Raw genomic sequence first — 25421 nt, 5'->3', positions numbered from 1 at the left:
ACACTTTATTACATTCGAAATTTCATATTTTTGCCGCATGTTATTACAAATGTGTGACGCCATCCGAGCTGACATTTTTTGAATCGAGTAAACTAATTTCTTAGTTTGTTTAGTCTTTATTTTGCCAACTTGTTTAGTCATCAGTTGGCCAATCTATAGGGTATTCAATGTGGGTGGGGAATACGCATGGTTTTGTTTCAGTGGAATAATTTCTGTGAGTTCATGGATGAGAATTACGAATTCACAATTCCCAAGAAAGACAGAAAATCATTATATTAATTGTTCTCATTTTATACATTGTTGACAATGAATTTGCGCAGGCGAAACCATTCATTTTACATAACTTGTGGTTGTGTGAGACAACGCTATAATTAATAGATCGAGTTATTTCCTTCTACATTGCTTTGCAGTACAAAATAGTGCGATAATATATAATAGGATATATAACAGGACAAACTAATACGTGCCAGTTCTGTGAAAAGACGGCACATTACCTACTACGCTGCTCAGAAACCGCTGAGGAACGCTGAACTACGGAAATAAATTCCCAATTCTCTACTACCTGATTGCCAAATTTGTGACTACTGTTCATGTAAAATTGACAACAGCAAAAGCTGCGTCTAGTACTTCAAAATCAACAACCTGTAAAGTGAGGAAGTACCCACTCGTGTCCCGCAAGAGCATTGCTTCTTGGAAGACCATCTAATCTCGTGCATGAAGACAGAAACTATGATGATGACAATAGCGAGAAATAAATGAACGACCCCCAAGACACAGTTGGTGAGGAAACAAATATTTTTTGCCTGGAAAACAGTTTTCTACGGTCAATTGCTAGTCGACATTGACATCATCATAATCATAATGAATGGTGAAGATAAAAAAATTTGTGCAATAAATTACCAAATGGGAAAATTGGACTAAACCGTTTTGCGCGTTAAGGGCACAAGACCTAACTTAAATTAAGTTTTGCTTTTTCTGTGTTTCGAATTCAACCAAAAGACAAGAGTTCGTCTTCGCTTTCTCGTCAGCAAACCAGAGCTATATTTGCTTCCCGGGACATCACTCGGGACATGTGGCTTGAGGCGTTCATATATGTCGTGTGAACTGTTGGAATTTTTTGTGTCTAACTAGTGTTAATTTGGGTACTAGTTTAGATACATCGTCTAACCTAGACACCCAGATGGTGCTAGTTACTGACGAGATGAATTCGAAAAAGAAAAAAGTAAAACTTAATATAACTGTTGTTAAGATGGTCGCTCGTGGTAGAGATCGTAGAACGCTGAATTTTGTTTCCTTCAAAGTTGATATGCCCATAGATCTCAAAAATGACGGCGTCTACAAGGCCAGTTGAAATTACTTATCGTGAGCTCGAAGAAAAGTCGGATTCCTGAAAGGTTGTTTGAAAACCGAACGTGCCCGACTTAGGGATGATAACCTCCGTTCTTTGTCCTACTTCCAACTAGTTACGTCGTCTGATTTACTTCTTGTATTGCCTGTTCGCGAAGTTGTTGCACATTTCGAGCAGTTTCTTTCTGTTTTCTACCAGAACATGACATGAATGAGAATGAAAACACAATAATTCCAACTAGCGCTTTATTCTAGTGATTACGGTGTCATTGTCCTAACGGACAGTTAGCTGCGCGAATTCATATTAAACTTTCGTCGAATTACGTAATTTACCCAACAGCCAATGTGCGTCGAGACAGTCTCATCTAACATCGACAGTTCAAATCTTCTCTTGGGCATAAATTTGTATGCGTGTTCTTTGTAACCCAACTTTGTCGTGGACACTGTACATATAGACAAAATAAGCCGCAAATTCAACGAAGCATCTATTTTGTATAGTATAGTTTTAGACACCTTCTGCTGTTTCCGTATAAATACTTGGCATAGAAAAAAACTAATCATGAGAAAATTTGCTTGTAATATGAGAAAACTATAACCAATTAATAATAAAACTCTTCTTTACCTTGAAGATGGTGGGATATTTCTTCGAAACGTTGCACTATGGGAAGGTGCTTGATAAAAAATCGAAAACACCGTCAACTCCAATTTATTTCAATTCAATACTTAATGCTTATATACACTACAGTTAAGGAAATCCTTACCTTCGCTTATATACACTACAGTTAAGGAAATACCTAAGAAAAAAATTACTTAACTGAGTTTTATGGATGTATGTAAATGAAAATTTCGTGCGTTTCTCAAACCGCCACCTTAAATCTCTTCGTCCCTCTATTGAATTTTGAATGTAAAAAAAAGTTCAAATATGTCATTTGAAAATTGAGATTACTCAATCTCAATTAGAGATGCAAGTATAATGTTTGCTGTGGATAGTTCAGTACGATTTTCGTTTGAGTTACCAGTATTCTACAAGTTAATTTACTAGTATTACAATCAGAGTTTATGCATTGGACTACAGTTTTACCATGCATATTACCGTGTAGCAGCAAACGATACTGATTTGTACTAAAATCTCCAATGTGCCTTGAAAACATGATCAATGTGTCCAAAAACATATTTATTTGCAAAAAATGAAGACTTGAATCGTATTCTCTCTGCTGTTCTTTGTTTAAGGGCCTTGAAAGCACATGTGACCTTATCTCAGTTTACTATTTCCAATTGTATACTGTGCCTGAAAATACTATTCTGTATAGAAATCTTTAGTTCAGTAATCTGTGACCAAAAAGACATATTTGAATTCCAAAACAAATTGAACCTTTCAGTTTCTTAATAACTAGTTAAGGTGCATCAATAAAGTAGAAACACAAGAAAATCTTAAAGGAGTAGTAGCGCAGTAGCTGGACAAAACCTCAAAAAGTTATGTTTAAAATATTGATATCTTACATTTTTCTTAACGGATTTATTGAATGATATATATTCAAAATTACACTGTAGTACACTGAGTGCACGCTGATTTGAAAATCTAGCGAAATCATCTTAGGGCTCCAGCGAGTGCTCGTTCGGTGAGCCATTTGCGCGACTTTCGGAGGGTTAACAGTAGTTTAAACTTAGCAATGTCCGGACTTTTTAATGATTTTCATTTCCGAAACCACAATTTCTATGTTCACTTTAAAAACATGTTGCTCTTCTGATTATAATTCGATTTTAGCACAACTAGTTTCATTTTGCAGGGAAACAAAGGAACTTGATTTGCGATTCTAAGATATTTGCTCAGTTTGCTTGGGACTATGACTTTTTTGTTTAATTATGTTCGAGGTGGTCTGATCAGAAATAGTTTTTTACTGATGTATTCTGTACAATCAGGCGAAGCAGTTCGAATCGATCAAATATAATATATTCTATGGGAAATTATCTCTACTTTTCGAATATCATGGTCTAATTCTGCGCCTCGGTGTGCAAACAGGTTGATAGAGTTTTTAAATTTTTGATACTGATATGGAGGTGCATGGTGTTTTGTGCAAGATAATTAAAAAATCCACAGGTTTACATCGTTATACAATGGATTTAAATTAGTGTTTTTAATTTTTTATGATATGGTTAATATTGGTGAACAGTAACGGAAAATTTATCATAAAAATGGGATCATAGGCTTAAGAAAAGTTCAATGACACTGTATGGAAAACTAAATCTGATATTTTATGACTTTTGACATCAAAAATGAGATCAGCACCTCGAAATTAGCTTAACTTGTGATTTTCAGCCAAATTGGGCAACATTTTAGGTTTCGTCCGCTTCTTGCTCGAAGATCCGCCATTGTAGATTGATTTGCCATTTTTTACATAATTTTACAAACATTTCGGAACTTTCTGAAACAATGGATTTCAAATTCGTACAATTCGTTTCACTCATTTACTTTATTTAAACCATTTTTATTAAATTTTATTCTGCGCGCTCTTATTTCAGGTTAGTTTTTTTTTATGAATTTTATTCGTTTTGTTTATTATATTTATTTTGAACATTTGACTAATTTTAATTATATGATCGTTTCGTTCTGATCGTATATTTCATTCAGCATTCGTTTCATTTTCATTTGAGTTCCTTTTAATCTATTTTTTCCAGTTCATACATTCAGCTTCTTCATTTTAATAGTCTGACTTTTGTTAATTTCTTCTTTTCATCTAAATCATTATTTTGGCACAATTTAATTTATTCTAATAAGTTTATATCTTTTTTAATATGCTTAATTTTTAATTTTAAGCATTTTATTCATTTTCTTTTGTTTATTTTTTCCTGGTTTTTATTCATTTTACCAGTTCCATCAATTTTCTTTATTTTATTCATTTTATGGATTTTATTTATTTCATCCGTATTCTTTTTTAATTTTGCTTATTTTGTTCTTCTCATTTTTTTTTGACAATAAAAATGTCTTACTCTACTATCTGGGGCTAGGTGTCATTCTAAAATCTAAACTATCTCTCATGTAACGAAACTATGTAAGGTTTGCGCGCTTATAACTCCGATATTACTAGATGGATTTTAATCATTCATACACCAACCGATTCAGAAACACCTAACTTAAATATTGGTAATAATTTAATATCTCCCCAATAAAAGACTTTTGGAAATTGATAAAATTAAAAAGTTCACGAAACGGGAAAATTACCATTCGTGAGGCAGATTTCTCAGACACAGCCGTCCATAGAGGGCACCTTATTGGCTCAATCACACACGATAAGTCATAAATAGAAGCGACGCATGTCCGTTTAAATCAATTGTTGCTCTTATCCCATGCAAGCAACATCGTCTCCGGGCGATGCAATAAGCGCTATCGATTTTCGGCAACGTTGGCATTTGCACACACTCGCACCTAAGTGACTAAACCATATAGGGTAAAGTGCCTATTTTCACCATACTAAGCAGGGTGCCTCACTAATTCATTAATTTCTCGGCCTACAACCAATAGAATGCGTAAAAATTGACAACAACAGCTTTGCTTCGTCGTTAAGAACCAATATAATAACACAGATGTGCTGAAAACAGTGAAATTCTGGTGTTTGAGCGCAACGAAAACTCGAAACGAGTGCCCCAATTGTTGCGCTACCGTTTGACTCAATGTGTTGAACAAAGATGGCAGATACTGCTCTAACCAACGGCTTCAAATGGGTAGGGTGATAATAGAAACAGAACGAAAATGGGATCATCACCCTACAGTTAGTTTATAAATAGAGGTGACGCGTACCCGTTTGCAGGGTTACCACATATACAGATTATTCTGTATTTTACAGATTTTTCTCGATAATTTACGACCAAGATTCTGAATGTACAGATTACAGATTTTTGGCTAAAATACAGATTTTACAGATTTTCAGTGTAGATATGTAGTACCCAGCCTATCAGAAGTTCGGATAACACTTAAAAGGCACCCTATATAATTCAGATCTTAAGAAACCACTAAGCCGTGGAACAAAAGTGCCAAATTTTGATATCATTTGTTCTTCAGACAAAGATTAACTAATTTTTCATTGTCAAAATATTCTTTTTTGGGAAGCTTCTAGTTAATTTTCGAATACAGATTTTCGATACAGAATTTTTCTCCCACGATGCAGATTTCCAGATTTTTTCTCGAAAAAATACAGATTTCAATGTGGCAACCCTGCCCGTTTGAATCAGTTCTTGTTCTTATGTCGAACGGGTAAGATCATGGCTGCAGCGTCTGGGCACTACAATAAGCGGTAGACGCTATGCATTTTCGGCAGCGGTGGCCGTGTGCGGATTTTTCGGGTACCAGCACGGTGTCACAGAAAGATTTGCAAAGTGGGTGGGCGGGGTGGTTTGGATTTAATTCAATACGGTGTGTGCTGCTTAAGAGTGTTGCGTTTGAAAAAAATATATTTATTTTTATGCATGCGTGTGCGTTGTAACTTGTTAATCCATGTTTACGGCGCTTTGTAGCTGCGTAGGGTAAAGACCCTCTTGGTTTTCATGTTTCATATTTCGGTTATATGTTTTTTATCAGTAAGGCATCTGACAACGTGCTTCTGTAGTTAATGCACTGTTCAGCAGCGTAGAATTTTATATAGGAGAGCACACTCAGTTTTTTTACGCGGATTTTGAAATTTACGCGGTTTTCATTAACGCGTTTTTTTTAAATTTACGCGGTTTTCATTTACACGGCCTATATCCCCTGCGTGAAAAATCTGAGTGTAATTGCATTAGAAACAATCACATTCCCAGCAGAACTTTATGTTTTCTAATTTCAAACACTTTTGTTTCGTACTGCACACAACGGAAAATTTTAAAACAGAACTTACCGTCCCAGCAGCAGTTGAAGCGGGTGTTCTTTTTCGATTCAAATTCAAGCCATGTCTTAAGCGTTACTGGACTTAAAATTGTTTTCCCAGTTTATCCAGTCAGAATATCTGTCCTACCCTATGTATTTAAAACACAGTTCTAATTGCGTTTTAAAGTTTTCAACAAATAGAACGGTTGGGTATACTAATTTAAATTTTAAAATAAATCTGTTTTAAATTATGAAACAAACCGCTGTACTGAAGATATAAGTATGTCAGTCCTATTACCACATAAAACACCTATATAACATAAAACGCTGCAGAATTGGTTTAATAATACAATGTTTACACTACAGAGTTATAACACGTTTTAATAATTAGCAACAAGAAAAATGTCACCAAGATAGCATAAAAACCCGTTTTAACTGGTAGTGCGAACGTTGCATAACAATGTAATTTATCAAATAATTTCATTTTTTCCACCACTAATCGATCAAGAAATACTTAAACTTAAGATTGTTTACTTAAGTTCATTAGTACATTATTGAAAATTTAAATGGAAAATGAAATTTCATATTTCATGGAGAATCTGTATATTTCCGTTGGCGGACGTGGGCTTCCTCATCACAGCTCTCAATATGGAACTTTTCTTTTGAATATATTTTGTGGACAGACCAGCCTATTTTTACTAGATGGATCAGCCAAATAATGCCAATCACCTAGTGAGATACATGATTAATTAATAGATTACCGTAAAAAAACGTTCAATAAATTATGTTTTGATGTGGAGGGTATATAGCAAATTGTAACATATGAAAACAGGCGAGTGAACAAGAACGTGAGTCGATATGTGTGATAGATAAAATTCATTTGCACGCTCTTGAAAAAAGCTACATTTTTAATGTCACCGTGGTCGTGTCCTGTACATAACCCTTTAATTTTTTATTTTGTTCATTTTATTGATTCTGTTTAGTCATTCATTTTATTCATTTCATCCAATGTGTTAGTTTGAATCAACTAAATTTATTCTGTAAATTTTATAAAAAAATTTATACCATCTAATTTTTCATTTAATGAGCTGGACTAATTGGATTTATTGATTTTATTAATATGATTTATATTACTTATTTTACTCATTTTATTAATTTGAGATCGTTTTATCATTTAACTGCATTCATATTTTTTTAGTTTTATTTTTTTATAATTTATTCTTTTATTTGCGGTTTTATTCGTGCAGGACTCGAAAAAGTATTCATCCCACTTCTGTTTGATTGCCTACTTCGCATGAACTCTGCAAACTAATGAATGATATGTGTAAGAAATGCCTCATCTCACGGTTATGTAGAATAAGTCGATTTCAAAAATTATAGTTTAATTAAATGGAATACATCTGTCCTATAAAGGTCAATTGTGACCTATAAATTGAAAATAAAAATCAAATTTAATATCAATAATTCGGCGATACCGTAGCCTTTCTTGTCACCAGGAACCATTTTTTATGATTTTAGGTTCCCATTGTTTTAGTTTTGGAATTCCACTAAAATCTTTTCAAAATTGCATTCAGTTTGTAATGACTGCCTCAAAGCATCAGAATTAATACGTTTATGCTTTAATTCTTTAAGCCTTTCTAGAAACAAAATCAGGGCTACGCACAGAGAAGTAACTAAAACAAAGTCCTGGCCAATAACCAAAATTTTTTTTTGATTTTCTCCTACGTTATATTTTTTACATACGTAAAAACCTGCTGAATAACGTGGCAAAATTAGGAGTATATCAAAAATTGTTAAATATTTTTTGCATGGATGAAAAATGGTGATATTTTAAGGGGTTTTTTACTCATTTGAATTCTATATCCAGCAATACAGTAATGACCCGTTTTTGTCAACCAACCGAAAAATTTTGGTTGATAAAACGGGGAAGTTGATAAAATTGGGATTTTTTTTTAACTTCCTGTGTCCTACATAATTATAAGCAACCTGAGAAGAATCTCACGCTGTTAGGTTGCAGAAAAATTAAACCTAATTCCCTATCAGTGCAAAAAATCGTATTTAATCGAACCGTCCGATAGTTGTCTAATCCAACTTCCAAGCATAGGATCGATCTGAAATTTTCCAGATCAACTAATTATTGATAACAATGTATTCTGTCAACGAAATTTACCAATAAATCGAAATTATTCTTTGATTAGTTAAACACAGAGCGTTGGTAGTTCATTACCATTCTACGCTTATGTTCCAAAACTGACAACTAAGAAAAAGGCGATTGAAGATGAAGATTAAATTAGCGATCAGAAGAGAAACTGTGGATCAAATAATGTTTTACCGTCTAAAATTTCGTTCATATTAAACGTAGTGTAGTTTTTCGTCAGAAAAATTCAATTTTCGGGAAATTTTACGAAAAATGCTCAGTGGGAAAATCTGATAGAAATCGAAAAATTCTGAACATATTGGTCCAGCCACCATACACACAAATGATGTTGTCTATTCATTTTGTTTACGAAAGTGTGCGCTGAGAGCTTTCTGGTTAAGCGGGCGACTTCAAGTTTTACTAAAATCGGAAATTCTATGAGCGCGCCATGTTTTAAGTTTTTGGAAATGACGACAGTAATGAATAGTTTTACAGGATCGATCTCACTATTGTAGTTAATAATATCGTATTCATATCTTAATTAATAAAACTGTCTCTTCCCACACAGTTAATATTTCCTTTTTTGGTTATTTTATTAGTGGAACAGTTATGCGTATAATTTCAACAACCGGACAAACAGGTTTGATATTTTTTAGGGTTTTTCATCATCAAACATTATTCCGTATCGGATATCGAAGATCAATGAACCGGCACACTTATTGTTATGGAAATGGGCGGTTTGAGCCTAGGTCTGTGACTTTCGACTGGCACGACCCATTCTCGTTGGTAAGGACTGGTTGACAATAGCTGATTCAATTCGAAGTTTGTTTAGTTATGATAAAGATAAAGATAAAGATAAATATACAATACTTATTACATACGGCATCTCTTCCAATCGTTATGTTTCCAACGGATAATATGTGAAAGTGTGTTCGTTTATCGTGAAAACACAAGGCCTTGATACTCAGCAAAATTCAAAATGTGAATTCAAGCAAAATGTGAATGTTGGTTGATGAACCTTAAATAGTACCAAAATTGGGTAAACTACCTTATATTTTGACTGCTACCTAACAATGCAGGACCCAAAACCTTGATTAAATTCAATTGTAAGATTGTAGACCTGAATTGCTGGTATAAAAGTATGAATTCACAGGAGTTTGATAAAATCGGGTACAAAAGTTCACAAAATCGGGGGTGCATAAAACCGGGTTAAAACTGTATCGCTTTCTAGTGATGATGACTGTATTTAATAAGACAATATTATTACAAATGTAATTGAATACAGCCATTTGTATAACTTTAGGCTAAAACCAACTGAAAATAGTAGTGTTGCTGTGCATTGCACCAACTACATTATACGGGGAGATCCAACAAAGTTGGTGAAGCAGTATTACAAAACCAGATTCCAGTTATCTGAAAAACATTTGAACTCTTCCGATCTTGTCCGATCTACAAATTCCAAGCGATTTGGAAATATTTAAATTTTTAGTAGTTTCAAGTACAACGAAATGCTGTAGGGCCAAATACAATGTTTTTTAAAATGAATCTCTATGAAAATATGCACAGGCGTCCCTTTTCTTCCCCCTTTTCCACTGACCAACTGTTTGTGCAACTGGAAAAACAAATGTATTGGCAAAGATCACCTCGAAATTACTAGTATTCGAAAGGATAAAGAAAATTGACCTCTGCACTGGTAGGTGGATAGATGCCAAATTGTTCCAAAAACTAGTTATTGTCTATTTTTTGTTCATATTAAGGCATAATGAAAGCAATAGCAGCAACAAATAATTTTGACCAGGATTTGACCCCAGTTACCCTTCTGTGCTACGGGACTGTTTGGCTTGGCTATGATTAAAATACAATCTTATTTTCCTCTTGAAATCAGAAGCGGTTATTCGGTCAGTTTTTTGTGGAAATAGCTTATTAAGAAATGTGTTTATTGGTTTTGCACTCAATTTGAAAATTTTCCAACAATTTATATTTTTATACTCTGTAGTTCCATTGACAAATCTTAAATAACGTTTATTACATTCCCTTCCACGCTTCCCATCCAAGAAGTGAGAGAAAAACTGAACTGGAAGGACTGGCAGCTGAAAGGAACAACCGAACCCAAGAGAGAGGAAAGATCTTGATCCTTTCTCTGCCTTGGTATTAGTGTGCATATAAAGCACAAAACAGAGGAACAGAAAAAACAACCAACTCATTTCGTGTGTGAGTTTGGTATAGAAGAGGAGGTAACGATATAAAGAGCGAGAACTGGAACGGGGTGTGAGAGAAAGGTGGCTGAATAATGAGAAAGTATGTAAATATTCTGGAGACGTTTGTAATTTTCTTTTGGGCCTTTGCGCGTTGGTCGGTCGGTCGGTACGGATCGTTAGGGTTCGGTGGTATCCGGGAGGCCACGTACCGCGTATCTGTGTGCGTGAGTGAGTGAAGAAGGTGGCACATAAGATCAGCCGAACCTCCTTTGACTCTGGTCTGTCCGTCGGTCGGTGTGTGTGTGCGATGGTCGGTGGGATGGTGAATCCGCCGGAACCGGTGGTGAGGGTTGTTTTTCTCGTTTTAAAAGGATATAACCGAAGGTGAAGAAAAGTGGTATGTCTCGAGAAAAACCTGAATCTTGTCCCTTTGGCAGTCGCGAGCTGGTTATTGAAGGGATAAGTTTGAAACGAAAACCGGTTCCCATTTGTTGGCAGACGTTCGGGGAGAGAAAAGTTCAAGATCATTCAAAGCAAGATGCTGTGCTGTAGTATCGTTTGAGTGGGAAAATACAACAGAAAAGTGGAAATTGACCTCTGGTGGAAGAAGGTAGTGGAATTCCAGTGGACACTGTGACTAGAGTCAATGTTTGGCCTTTTGCGAAGAGCAGGCGAATTGGTTCAATGAGGAAGAAAATGCTTGGGTGAGGTTCTGCAGAACATAATAACTACATTACAACGCCAGATAGTTGCTGCAAACGAACGTAATAGTGAGCATTTCAATTATTGTATATCATTGAACGGAGTAGAATAATGTGTTGAAATTCTGTCATCAAGCAATTTGATGGTCCTTATTGCCGTCGGCTTTGTAGCTTAGAACTTTACATTATGAAGTTTACACAATTTCTTTCTGAACCTACAAAAGGTTCAATCAGTGTTTGAGTTTACACGAAACGCGATTCATATTATTTCACATGAACTCTTAGTAAGCTAGTGAACATTTTTCAACTTTCAAGAAAATATATATTGGTTGATTCTACACATAACGCTAATTTCTTTTCACATTCTCGAAGTATTATGGTTTTTCGTTCTACTGTTCATTCATTTACTAAATTAGCCTTGCTTTTAGGTAGGTATTGTAATGATTGAAATTAAATGTGTTTGATTTTATTTCGTTCGTTGTAGTGGTTGATAGATCTCCTGTTTCTTTTATCGAAAGGAAAAAATCAAACTGGTTACAGTATGAAATCGGATTTTCGAAGACGCTCTAGATTTTTTTTATGTATTGAAATTTCCCTTTTACAATTTATTACACTGCTACATCACACACATGACTTCATTGCTTTTATCTAGAAAGTTAACCGCTCCTGTTAAGTAGCCCTGATCAGAGATCGATGTGTGTTTTTGAGTATAAATTTGTGACTTGGTCATAACATTTTCAAAAAAATGCTTCCTCTTAAATCGAACGTTTATTATCCAATTGCGGAAAAAGGCAAATACGTTGGTTCCGACGGGAGAATTTTTATTTTTAATCAACTTTGAGCTCGTTTAAGAAATCAATCTTAGGGTTATTCATAATTCGAAGAATGTCATTTACACCGATCATTACAATAGCAGTTCGATCTTGTTAATTTTCAGTCCGACAGTGTTGTATTAAGCTATGGTTCTAATCTTAGGATATTTCTCTCTGTCGCTAGTGCTCATGTGTAGTGTAAGAAAATGTAATCAGCCACAGTTTAGAAATCCGCTCCACACAAACTAATATTTTTGGGCGAATGTTTAAAGTTTATTAAAGAAGAAGCAGTTTTTCTTTTATCTTTTTTATTAAGGAAGGAAATGGATTGAACATCGAGGGGTTTTATCCGATTTTAAACGATATCTGCGTGTGTATGTATTTTTCAGACAAAAAACGCTTTTAATCCACTTAACAGTGTGATGATACATTTCTTATAACTCTTATCGCCTTCTTCGGATATTATATCGATTGAGAACATTTAGAACTTGATGCTTCGTGATGTTTTTAATAACACATACTACATAGTGGCAGGACTCAGAGAATCGCTCAAATTAGCATAGGACAATATCAGTGTAAGAAATCTAAAAGGTTAAACCAATTTACTGGAAAAGTGGAAAAATGGCCCATAAAATAGAAATACAAACGAATTATTGACAATACCCCATTAATAACATATATAAATTCTTCAATCAATGCATTGTGTCGGGAAAACTGAATTTTCCTAGAGGGGTTATATATGTTTTGCTGAGTCAACAAATTCGAAAAACAAATTTTTGAATGGATTTGAAGTTCATACTCAATAGCGTTTACTCAAATTCCCAACGCGGCTGAGAACTAAGCACTGAAATTTCAGCTCTTGATATCTTGAAACTTTACTTCGATATCGACTTTTTCTAAAAATGACTTCCCAGTAATATCTTTGATCTGAATTATTATCCCTAATCCTAATGCCAAAGACCACATAAAAAACTCTCGAAACCCGTTAGGGAAAATCATTATTATTACTAGAATTTTTTCCACGAAATTTCGATAACCTTCCGTCACTCCTATTGAAATTTTTAAATGCATTATAATTTACATAATCTTATCAGGAACAGTTGTTTAAGAAGCTTTTGTAATATTGTGTAGGAAAAGCTGAAAATTTATGAATTTTCTGTATCTGCAACATATAAACCCTTAAGTATACCAATTATATTAGGATACCCTTTTAACATAAACTATCGCACGAATGGGAATAGGTTCGCCGAATGTTGGAAGAAGGCGATAAAATAACCCCTTAAAACTACCTAAAAATTGGTGTACTTCGATGTAATTGAAATATCCTCAGAAAATGGGATGTACCAATTACTGCGAATAATAAATACAGTACAGTTTTATCATCTCCATGGTGTATTTTAGGCTGACAAAATGGGGACACTTACTAAATCGCGACATTTTTTTCTTCATAATAAGCTGAAGCTGTTAAAATATTCTTTCCTTTCCTTGATGTTATCTAATAACTATTTCTGATTATTTAATATAGTCTTCTAGCGCAAAAATTAAAAAAAATGATTTTTTTTTATTTTTTGTATATTTGCATCTTTAAGATAAGGAAAACAATATCAAGAAAGGATTTACTAAAATTCAGCCTTGTTTGTCTGCTAGAGCCCATCAAACATATTTTCATATAACACTGATAAAATTGGGCGCTGATCAAATCGGGTCTTCAATGTATTATAATAGATAGGCAGTATTCGAAGAAGTTTCTTGTGGACGAGTGTAGAACGACTTTGTTTCTACTTACTTGGAGTCAGCGGCGTAATCAGAAATTCGGTTTGGTGGCGATTTGGTGAAAATCTAACTTACTATCCCAATGGCATAATTACGAAACCGCCATCTTTGAAATTTTAAAATAATGGAGAATCACTTTTTCAAAAAATTGTAACAGAGTTCCTGTCTTTAGGAATTTTATTGAGACTTTCATTTAAAACAACTTTATTGTAGGTATGAGTATTACGTATATGGAGTATATCGAGTTATAAAATGATATTTACGAAGTGTTCCTTAACCTAGTTTTTTCTAAAATAACTCTATTGTGAGCTTCATAAACTCAAACTTTGGATAAAATGTAATCGTTTATAAACAATAGAAGAGATTTATAAGAAATAATTAATCATTGATCATAATAATTTAATTTAAAATTAAATAGAAATAGCCTAAAATATGTTAATACCTTGAACACATGGAGCCTTCATGTCTTCAACACAGTGTTTTGTAATAGCACTCCCCAAAATTTTGTTGAAGACATTTAGTTTGGAACTAAATTTGTTTGAAGAGTGAATTCACCATAAATACTTCTTGGAGGATATAAAGCCAAAATTATTATATCAAATGATGTGCAGTTTCTATAACGTTTTCGTCTCAACTCAAAGCATTCCCAAAGCGCAAAAATTTTAACCAGCCGTGTGCCATGTGCATTGAGAAAACCATTCTTCTTAAAACCTCAAAAAAGTATAGTAATCTTCGAAGATCTAATATTTATTGCATACATTACAAATGTAGAAGCTCTAGGGATTTCATTGGTGTAAGGAAAATTGGAATTGATAGACAAACGGCCGAGATACGTTTGTTTGAACAGAAAAGCTCGTTTTGTCGGTACTGTTACTGTTTTTACAATTATTTCGGATATACAAATTTGTTTTCCATTATTTCTAGATGACCACTTTTGTAAAAGATATACTTATCCAATGGTGAAGAAAAATTTAAAATCCTTTTTCCGGAAATGGCTGAACCGATTTCATCAAACTTAATCTATGAGTTATGAGAGGTACAACGTTCGTATAGGCTGCTATTGAATTTCATTAAATTCCGACTTCCGGTTCCAGAGTTACGGGTTGAAGAGTGCGGACACAATGCAAATTCACATTTTTGCCTTTCTCCTATAGAAAGGTTATGTAATCGCTCTGAACATCGTCAACTTAATCCCATTTTTTTGACTTGCATAACTTTTCTGTATTTTAACATTTCTTTTTTGTAGTTAGATGTACGGCGAGGGGTACTCCCTAACACCACCCTTCCCAAATCATGTACCTTCCCTACTCGAATAAAATTTTCTAGTTTCTCCAGAATAAATTTTTTTAGTGCGTCTGAAAAACCAGTGAAAAATATGGTTTGAAATGAAAATCAGTTGTTGAGAACATAATTTAAAATTTCTTAACAAATTGAAATTTTTTGGCGGGGTCTTCGAACACTCCTTCTAGATCCGCCGCTGGTTTCAAGTGTTTCAGCGTTGACACAGAGCATCTCAATTTCGTAGCTGTCGATCTATTGTATATATGTGTAAATCGCATTGAATATGTAATAGACATTTCCATTATTATATTAAACATAACCAACCATGGAATTCCATCACTAGGTGGATTAAAACGGGTTTTTTACTCTATCTTCCGGTAGACAAATATGTTCTTCCCTCTCGCAGGTTAATGGGATTGACGGTATTGTAAACATCATCAAGCCACAATAGATTCAATCGAGTTATCTACCACTAGAGGTTAATTAGTTCTCATGTTAATAATCCACCAATTATTATGACTGCTCAGGATTTGATTTATATAAGAAGCCCACTTCAAGATGTTGATTACAATACGCCTCGATAGTGGTGTATCGAGGAGGCCGGGAGGGCTGATGTGAGTCTTTTTTAATGTTCTATAGCTCACAAGTAGAGCTCAAACAAATTGACATCTCTGCGCGAACTTGAAAGAATGTTTGGTTCGTTTCCCTCGTCATTCGTTTTCCCGACACAGCGCATTCTGGTTCGGATATGTTCGGTTTCAGAAGCAAGCTGCATTTTGTTTCTATGCTAGCTCTGAGAAAAAAATAACTTCCATATCCACTAGACAACACATTCCATGGCGACATGACCGGGAACTCTAGTGATATGGGGTAACTCACCCTTTCAGAATGTGATCCGTACACCGAAAACTAAACATCAGAATGACGGTCCGCGTGGCCATCCAAGAATATACGCTAATATGTGAATGGCCACATGGTTACAAAATATAGCAACTTAGGTCCATACATTCATTTATACCAATTAAAAAATAAAGCTCATATCCACCAGACAACACGTTCCCTGATGACATGACTGGGAACTCTAGTGATATGAAAGAACCTACTTTCTTCTAGAATCTGAACCGTACACGAAAAATTAAGTATCAGATTCACGGTCCGCACGCGATCATTCTAGAACACACGCGAATATGTGAAAGGCACACGGTTATTAAATAGAATTTATACAACTGTTGTTACGGCATTTAATTAGCAAAGGGACTGGAAGGTGGAGTATATTTTTCAATACAGTTCCGACAGCATGAAGTAACAAGTTACTCTACACTTGTCCGGACATGCCGTAGACTCAGGTGATTCGCATTTCTAATGCCAAAATATCTTGACTCCTACGGTAGCAGACAAAGGGTTAAGTCGCCGGTAAACTCTAAGCTTGCACATATGACGCTTCCACGCTTTTCTAAACTTTCTCTCTTCAACTCCCTTGAGTACTATTGCTCTTAATATTGAAAAATAAACTTCACCTTCCAGTCCCTTTGCTAATTAAATGCCGTAACAACAGTTGACAAATTGACTCAATAGGTCGTTAACAAAAAATGGTTAACAAAAAACTAGGAGTGGGTAATGTCCGGGACATAACCGCGATGTTGACGTAGGACTAAACTTGGGCATATCATATGCCAATTTTGAATGAATGTTTACTGGAAATTTCATGTCGAATGAGATTGCCACATTCACTGATTTTCTAGGACTTGCAAAAACCTTCGGGTTTGTAGATTAATTTGATAAACATTTGCTTATATGAATAACTGGTACATGTACTGAAGAATTAACAGGGGCAAACTCAATCCAAGTTATTAAATGGAACTTTCTAATTCAATTCTTTCTCTATTATGTTTTCATCTCAATAAGAACGGTTTTCAGATAACTATTTTTGGTGATACCAGACGAGAATCCTTTCTAACAACTCGAACCTTGCCCGAATTCGCTTCTGCTGCGTACATACACGAACATTCCCCTTTTGCAGCTCACATCGAATGAGCATTGTATATCGCAATGCGATCTCTTTTATAAACTTCTTAGTGTAGACGGAAGTCCATCCTTTTGTGCGCAAATGGAAATATTTTCATCATTCTTTTTGGTGTGGCTTTCGCTTAGTAGTTTGTAGATTAATTCGATAAACATTGGTTTATATGTGTCACTGATAAAGTACAGCAGACTTGACAGGCGTAAACTCAATGCAAGTTGTTAAATGGAGCTTTCTAATTCAATTCTTTCTCCGTTATGATTTCATCCTAAAAAGAACGGTTTGCAAATAACTATTTTTGGTGATACCAGACGAGAATCCTTTCTAACGATTCGAACCTTGCCCGAATTCGTTTCTGCTGAGTACATACACGAACATTCCCCTTTCGCAGCTCACATCGAATGAGCATTGTATATCGCAATGCGATCTCTTTTATAAACTTCTTAGTGCAAATGGAAGTCCATCCTTTTGTGCGCAAATGGAAATATATTCATCATTCTTTTTGGTGTGGCTTTCGCTTAGTAGCAGGCTTGCCACATTCACTAATGTTCTTGAAAAATTTGCAAAAAACACCAATCAAAGCAGGCTAATTAATGCTTTTACAAAATCTATCAAACTTTGCAGTAAAATCTACGGAATCTACTACACAATTGTTTTGATTATTTCCCAACGAATCGCGCAAATATCTGTTTGTTCCGTACAGCACAGCGCAAATAATTGACGTTGGAAAACAAATCGGCAACTTCAGCTGCCAAACACTTAGACACGATCGAAGCATTTTTCCGTCAATGTCACTTTTATGACTCAAATTTTTGTAGGTATTTTCTTGCTTCCGTCCAATTGGTCAGTTTATTAGTTTTATCGTACATTTTTCGGATATTATTATAGAAAATAACTAACCCGATAAGAGGGAAGTTATTTTCCAAAGCACGAAATGGAAATTTCAATTGTAATTCTTCTGAGAACGATTTTGTGGTCCTAATAAGAACCGTTTGTTGTGAATATTATTTCGCCGTTTCCCGCTCGGCATGATGATTATTCGCTTGGTATGGATAGCGCACAGATTGGTATCTTCCAACAAACTAACCAGGCAGGCCTCGCTGGCTTCTTAGAGGGCCATTACGGCTGAGCTCCGGAAGAGTAGATCGGTTTTGAAATGCTGTGCAATCTCACAGACCATGCGAATTAGTAACTCTGTCCACTTCTGAGAGCGATGAATTTCACGCAGGGCGACGACAGTTCTTGGTTGGCAGCGATAAGGCAGTAGCTATGATTTGGTTGGTGGTCAAAATGCAGCTTCTCGTTGAGCAGCACACGTACGTGCGTTCTGCTCTGTGGCTTACACACGTCTGGCTTTAAGTAAAACTGCGACACCCATATTTATAGGTTCTAGCATTAATGTTGATTCGCATTAAAAGTAGTTTTTGAACTTTTTAAACAAGTTTTACATAGCAAACAAGGTATCAATAGCAAGCGTTGCACGTTTTCCTTTCGATTTATGAAACAATATTAGTAATTCCTTTAGTAGGAGAAAAGTTATTAAGGTTCAAAGTGTACGTAACGCATCCGTTTTGAAAATTTTGAAATGACACCCGGTATAGTAAAGAAAGACGTAAGTCCTACGTCAAAAAAATGGTAAAAATAGAATTTATACACGCGAAGTTAAATACACGTTAGCACACGCGCCATATAAACGCACGCGCGATCGAACACTTTAACGTACAAATGCTCGAGCCCTTCGCGATGATACACGTGATCGCGAAGTCCCTACGCCCGCACATACTTGAACTGGACAATGAATGTCACATTCAGAATCACGGCCCGCTGCAATTGGCCTAAAGCAGTGTTTTAGTGGGCGCCGTTGCCTATCTCGTCTGCAATTGTAGTGTGTGATTCTGACGGGGAGCCCTTCCGAGAACCTAGCTCTACAGCTCCAGTAGGACAACTCTCCAAAAAAAAACTTCTGGTAGACAACTTTGTTCTTCTATTTTTAATTCCACGTTTTTTCAAAAGGCATGCCTGTCCAGTAGAGTGGGACAAAAATTAGATTTCAGCTCCGAGCAACTTTCTAGGTACTATTTGGGCAATAGAATAACTGTGAAAATTCTTACTTCGATCCCTGAAATTATATTTTTGCACCCACTGCTTGAAGTTTACATGGGATTTTGTATGGGAAAATTAACTTTCACAGAATAATTCCTCCAGGAGTCGCCCCTTGCCTCCTAAGAATAAATCGTTATGTGGCTTTCATAGGAAATTTAAGATACAAAGTCTCGAAAATCACGAAACGATCTGACGCTTGAGAAAAAAGTTATTAAGCAAAAACCGATTGATGCTCTGACGATTGATGAAATACTTTTAAATTTTATGGCACCACTGCTCTTGGTTGTCTAATTATATGCAATTTTGTTTTGATCTTCTCTTAATGTATCTAAATAAATTATCAAAACTGTTTGGACGCTTCACAAGAGTTTTGAAGGATAAATTAAGGCTTCTTTTGTACATAAGAGAAAGTTAAAAAATGTATATAATGCGACCATCAGCAGCAGTGATGCCATGAAAATTGGAATTTTCACCAATCTTCAAGACATCAATCGGTTTTTGCTTAATAACTTGTTTCACAAGCATCAAATCGCTCCGCGGTTTTCGATTTCTCGACAAATTTCCAATAAAAACCATCATTTATTTATTTTTAGGAGGTAATGGGCGACTTTTGGAAAAATTATTTTGCGATAGTCAATTTTCTCATACGATATTCCATGCAAATTTTAAACCGTTAGTGCAAAAATATAGTTTCAACGATCGAGCTTAAAATTTGCAGAGTTGTTCTGCGACCTAAATGGGACCCAGAAAATTACTCGGAGCAAAATTTTATTTTTTTTCCAGTCTTCCAGTCCAGTGGTGAAGACAGAATCGATAATGTAACAGCTGAGATATGACGGGTCAAAGTAAGCGTTCCATTTTCGGACCCCCTTGGTATTCCGAGTGTTAAGTACGAAAACTTCTCTAAGATGAACGAAATGAATTCTTGCGACCAACGAAATCGATTGTAATATACACAAACATTTATTAAAATAATCGAATCATTTCGTTTCATTTACGAAAAATTTTCGTTATCAACGATAACATTCGTGCAATGTACACTAATACACCAATTTACGGAAAATGTGAAACCCTTGCATGTTTCATATATGTGTAGCTGTATAAAACTACTTCCTTTCCAGACAACTATTTCAGAACTAATAAAACAATAATAATACAGAGCAAGTATAACTTTTATAATGAGTTCCCTTTTTCTATGAATATTTATTAAAAATTCCGTGCTCAAACTCCAAACACTGGGAGTACGGAATCAGACCACGTGGCTAGCGATGGTGCGGAGGAGGTGCACAAAAGTTACCCTCCATAATATCTAATGAAACATAAAAAGCGCCTCCCGGTTTGCACCGGAACCCGATGATACATTGCCACTTTGCTGCTGCAGTATCAACGGTCAGCTTGAAAATGGCATCAAATTTTTCTCGCGCTAAAGTTATCCCCACGTCAAAGCCGTGTCCAGTCTGTGGTAACGACGTGCAGTCAGTGCATCAACGAGGATAAAATGTAACTCATTCCGTACAACTTGGTCCCTATACACTACGGAATGCAAGGAAGTGGCTGTAGAAGCTGAAGAGGTGTGGATATGACATTTTCTAAATCATCAAACATTGAACGACGCTGAAGAAAATTGCACTGATGGTTGAAGCTGCAACCCCTTTTTATTAAAGTTTCGTTCGATTCAGGCGATGGCGGCGGCGGCGCTGGCAGCCGTGAAAACATCAGATGAAGATGCTGCGGGATGGTTTTGAGGTGCTCCCGTACTTCCTTTCTAACTGGCATCCTGAATCCCCGGCAGGATGCACCATCAACGAACACGTGGAGATGCAAGACGTAAACCGGTCGGTTGTGGAGGATGGGGCGATGGGTTGATTTTATAATCAAACAGCCTCAGTGGAGCTGGCAAAGTGCAAAAGCGAACGCGAGAGGGAGAAATATATACAACTAGAGTGAGAGGATGAGATTCGTTAGCCAAAGACGAAGAAGAAACAGGTGAAAGTGGTCAAAGTGTGGCACCGCCACCCACTCCTTCGCACGGGCTGTTGGTACTTGGACCAGAACGACGATGACGATGATGGTGGTGATGATGATGATGATGATGATGGTGGGTTGTTGGGTGGAAAAAGTGCAATAAATGATGCAACCGTGGTTCTGGTGTGCTGAGATGTGAACGGATAGGCATCAGCATCAAACAAATACGGATAATGCTCCGGGATGCCAGACGGTGAGAATAGTTGGTGGTGTCGTGGTGGGAGGTTTAGCGTCAGTGCAATTATGCTTCGCTGGAAAAAGAGTTGAGATGGAGAATGGTGAAGGTAGAAGAAAGGTGTTTCGATTTTCCGCCCCTTCCCAGGGGATGAATCCAGCGGTCGCTGACTCGGAGAAGTAGCGGGGTAGGGACATTCAAGGGAGGCACGTTCGATGGAGTATAGTGGGTTGCCATTATGGTCTAAGCTGTAGATAGAGTAGAATGATAAACGAGTGTAGAGAAAACGAATGCGATGGTTTTTGAATTGTGGTGTGTATGTATAATAGTTTGAGTGGTACTCAACTATTTTCTATTAATTGAATTAATTAAAAATAGATGCGTTATCCATTTTTAAAGTTTGTCATTTTAGCGGATTGGTGTGCATGCTTGTGTAATTTAGATTCAAAGTTTTAGAATCATGGTTGAGGGGGTCACTGAAAAAATGTAGGACTTTGATTTTTAAGTTGAGATGAGACTTGACTATTAAAATGCTGCTTTCATATTTTTGTTATCAAAATATCTTAGAACTGCATGAAACGTCAGGGTTTTGTGTCATTTAGAAGAAAAATAATTATTGTTCATGCATTTCTAAATCATTTGCATAAAAAAATCAATACTACCTTTCCAAACATAAGGTCTTATCTTATATTTGTAAGTCCCATGAAGGCATTTAAAATTTTTTCGAGCTGACACCATTTGACATCAAAACTATGAATTCGATTCCGAAAATGTCAATGGGTTTCGGGTAGACATTTTTTAACTTTGACTGTTTTGCGGGACTTCTTAATCATGGCAGATTGAGCTAGACTTTTGCATAGGAATTTTTTCCATGTTCTTTTGCACACTACCCGTTTTGCGAATTCAGGATGCCCATTTTATTGCACCCAGTAAATAAACTGGTGAGAAAGTGTTGAAGAATAAAATTAGCAGTCTATTCTAAAAATCAGTTCTTGCTCGCTAGTGATTGTCACGTTTAACGAAATTCGGTAATAAAGCTTTATCAGGTGCTCAATAATGTTCCAATAATAATCGAATATAATGACATTATAATAATTCAAGAATGCGAGCGAATATGCGAATGTGTACACGATTATAAAAAAGAATTTATGCACGCGAAGTTACATACATGCTAGCGCAAGCTACAAACACGTTAACATACAAACGCTTGAGCCCTTCGCGATTATTCACACAGACCTGCGCCCGCGATCTCACAAACAGAAAAACACCCGTTGACTAAATAAACGTTGCAGCACTTCTATATTTACAAACGTGGTCTCAAGAGTGAACTTGCAAACCTCAGTGTTCGCGCGATCATGAATTGGTTACGTCCGGAAGTCCCTACTCTCGGCCCTAGCAGCTTAGGCGCAAGCCTTCAGTTTGACCAATAAAAAAATGACGCTCATATCCACTAGACAACACATGACATGACTGGGAACTCTAGTGATGTGGACGAACTCACTCTCTTCTAGCGTCTGATCCGAGCACCGAGAATTAAGTATCAGATTCACGGCCCGCGCGTGATCTTCCAAGAACACACGCGAATATGCGAATGGACACAGGGTTATAAAATCGAATTTATACACGCGGAGTTACATACACACGCGACATACAAACGTCCACGTGATCGAACATGTTAACGTAGAAACGCTCGAGCTCTTCGCGATGATGCACCCGATCGTGAGGTCCCTACGCCCGCATATATTTGAACCGTATAGTGAATGTCACATTCAGAATCACGGCCAGTGTTTTAGTGGCTGACATTTTCCGTCTCGTCTGTAATTGTAGTGAGTGATTCTGAAGGCGAGCTCTTCCGAGACCGAGTTTGTTATTTGAAGGACAAGTCAAATATCAGATGATCAGATTTCGTATGCTTGACAAGCGTCCTGATTCACAAGGTATCTCTCATTTTAGCAGAAGATTTCTTTTTCTTATGCTTCTTTGATTCGGTTTGTTTGACCCATGCTTAGATTTAATAACTTTTTGGCGGTGCTTCCTTCTACGAATTTTAGTCTGATAGATACTAGGAAGATTATTTTTAACAATAAATCAACAAGGTTGCTAGATTGGTTTCCCTCTTCTTCTACATTTCGAGTACAATTAAGCATAATGCACTATACAGTAGCCTAACGCAACAGTACGGTTTGCTTGATTCTCTCCTTTGCATCCCATGGCTTCATCCTCATATGTACACCAAATCTTGCAGTGCTGTAGTTGCGGTTAGTCACGGTTAGTCGGCTCCTGGAATCGAAAAAAAAAATTTTAAGCCAAAAAAAGATTCTATTGACCTTATCATTCTGAAAGGCAATTTAATGATCCCTATGCTCGTAAGAGACATCCAGATAATTGGAATTTTCCGAATCTCTCCAAACTCGTAGGGTATTCTCAAACTCTCTGGCGCGCTAGTATGATATTTTCATATGGTATGATATGCTCATAGCTTGCAGGACACTCTCAGATACTTATGAGGTATGATATTCCCATACCTCGCAGAGCGTTTCAACACTAGTTTGATACTTTCATATCTCGCAGGGCGCTATCAGATTCTCTCGGACGATAGTCGGACGTTCCAATCGCTCGCAGAGCGTTTCCACACTCTCTGAGGCGCTAATATGATAATTTCAAAACTCGCAGGGCGCTAGTATGATATTCCGGAAGTTCGCAGGGTGTTCTCTGACCCGCAGGGGCACTAGTTTGACATTTTTATAGCTCAGAGAGCGCTTCCACACTCGCTGGAGTGCTATTATGATATTCGAATAGCTCGCAAGGCGCTCTCAGATTCTCTCGAGCGCCAGTACATTTTCATAGCACGCTGGACGCTCTCAAACTCTCTAGGGCAGCCTTTTATTCTCATCGCTTGCAGGGCGCTCTCAGATTCTCTCGTGCGCCAGTATGATGTTCCCATAGCTTGCAGGCCACTCTCAAACTCACTAGGGCGCTAGTCTGGTGTTCTCATAGCTCGCAGGGCGCTCTGCAGCTCTCTTCGGCGCTAGTATGACTCTATGGGGCGCTAGTATGGTGTTCACATTGCTCGTAGGATGCTTTCAGATTCTCTCGAGTATCAGAATAATATTCCCATAGCTCTAATGGCGTACCCAAACTCTTTAGGGCGCTAGTCTGATTTTCTCTTTGTTTGCAGGGGGCTCACAAATTCTCTGGAGCACTAGAATAATAATTCCATTGTTTGCAGGGCACTCTCAGATTCAAATATTCCCATAGCTCGTAGGGCACTCCAAAACTCACTAGAGCGCTTTTACGATATTCACATAGTTCGCATGGCACTCTCAAACTCGCTAGGGCGCTAGTCTGATATTCTCATAGCTCGCAGGGCGCTCTAAGATTCTCAGGAGCGCTAGTGTGATACTCCCATAGCTCAGAGAGCGCTTTCGCACTCACTGGGGTGCTTCTCGTAGCTCACAGGGCGCTCTCAACCTCCCTAGGGCGCTAATATGACACTATGGGGCGCTAATATGATATTCACATTGCTCGCTGGGCGCTCTCAGATTCTCTCGGGCACCAGTTTGATATTCGCATAGGTCGCAGGGCTCTCTTAAACTCCCTAGGCGCTAGTTCGATATTCTCGTAGTTCGAACGGCGCTCCAAGACTCTATGGGGCGCTAGTATGATATTCACATATCTCGCAGGACGCACTTCGATTCTCTGGGACGCTAGTATGATATTCCCATATCTTGCAGAGCGCTTCAACACTCGTTGGAGAGCTAGTATGATATTCCCATGGCTCGCATGGCACTCTTAGACTTGCCAGGGCGCTTGTGTGATATTTCGCGGGGGGCTATAGGAGAACTGATCTAAGAAAAGAATCTGAATTAGGGAGGTAGGCAATAAACTTTCCAAACTCACCGGGCGCTCTCAGACTTGCTGAGGCGCTAGTATCATATTCACATTAGGGTGGGACAAAAAATAGATTCCAGCTCCGAGCAACTTTTTAGGTACCATTTGGGTCCTAGAACAA

The 25421-nt window shown here is 36.8% G+C and overlaps 1 protein-coding gene across 6 annotated transcripts in view; it reads left to right on the top strand.

Moving 5' to 3' along the window:
- Positions 1-10682: 10682 nt before the first annotated feature.
- Positions 10683-25421, top strand: part of LOC131678772 (zinc finger protein 271-like) — a 153756-nt gene continuing 139017 nt past the window's right edge. For 3 of the 6 annotated variants that reach the window (XM_058959058.1, XM_058959054.1, XM_058959059.1), the window contains exon 1: positions 10683-11223. The gene's annotated coding sequence lies outside the window, so the exon portion shown is untranslated. The remainder of the gene's footprint in view (positions 11224-25421) is intronic. The other 3 variants (XM_058959057.1, XM_058959056.1, XM_058959055.1) reach the window with 3 other exon arrangements.

Source organism: Topomyia yanbarensis, chromosome 2 (genome assembly GCF_030247195.1).
Source record: "Topomyia yanbarensis strain Yona2022 chromosome 2, ASM3024719v1, whole genome shotgun sequence".
NCBI classification, from domain to species: domain Eukaryota; kingdom Metazoa; phylum Arthropoda; class Insecta; order Diptera; family Culicidae; genus Topomyia; species Topomyia yanbarensis.
This window is presented reverse-complemented; position numbering and strand designations above follow the sequence as displayed.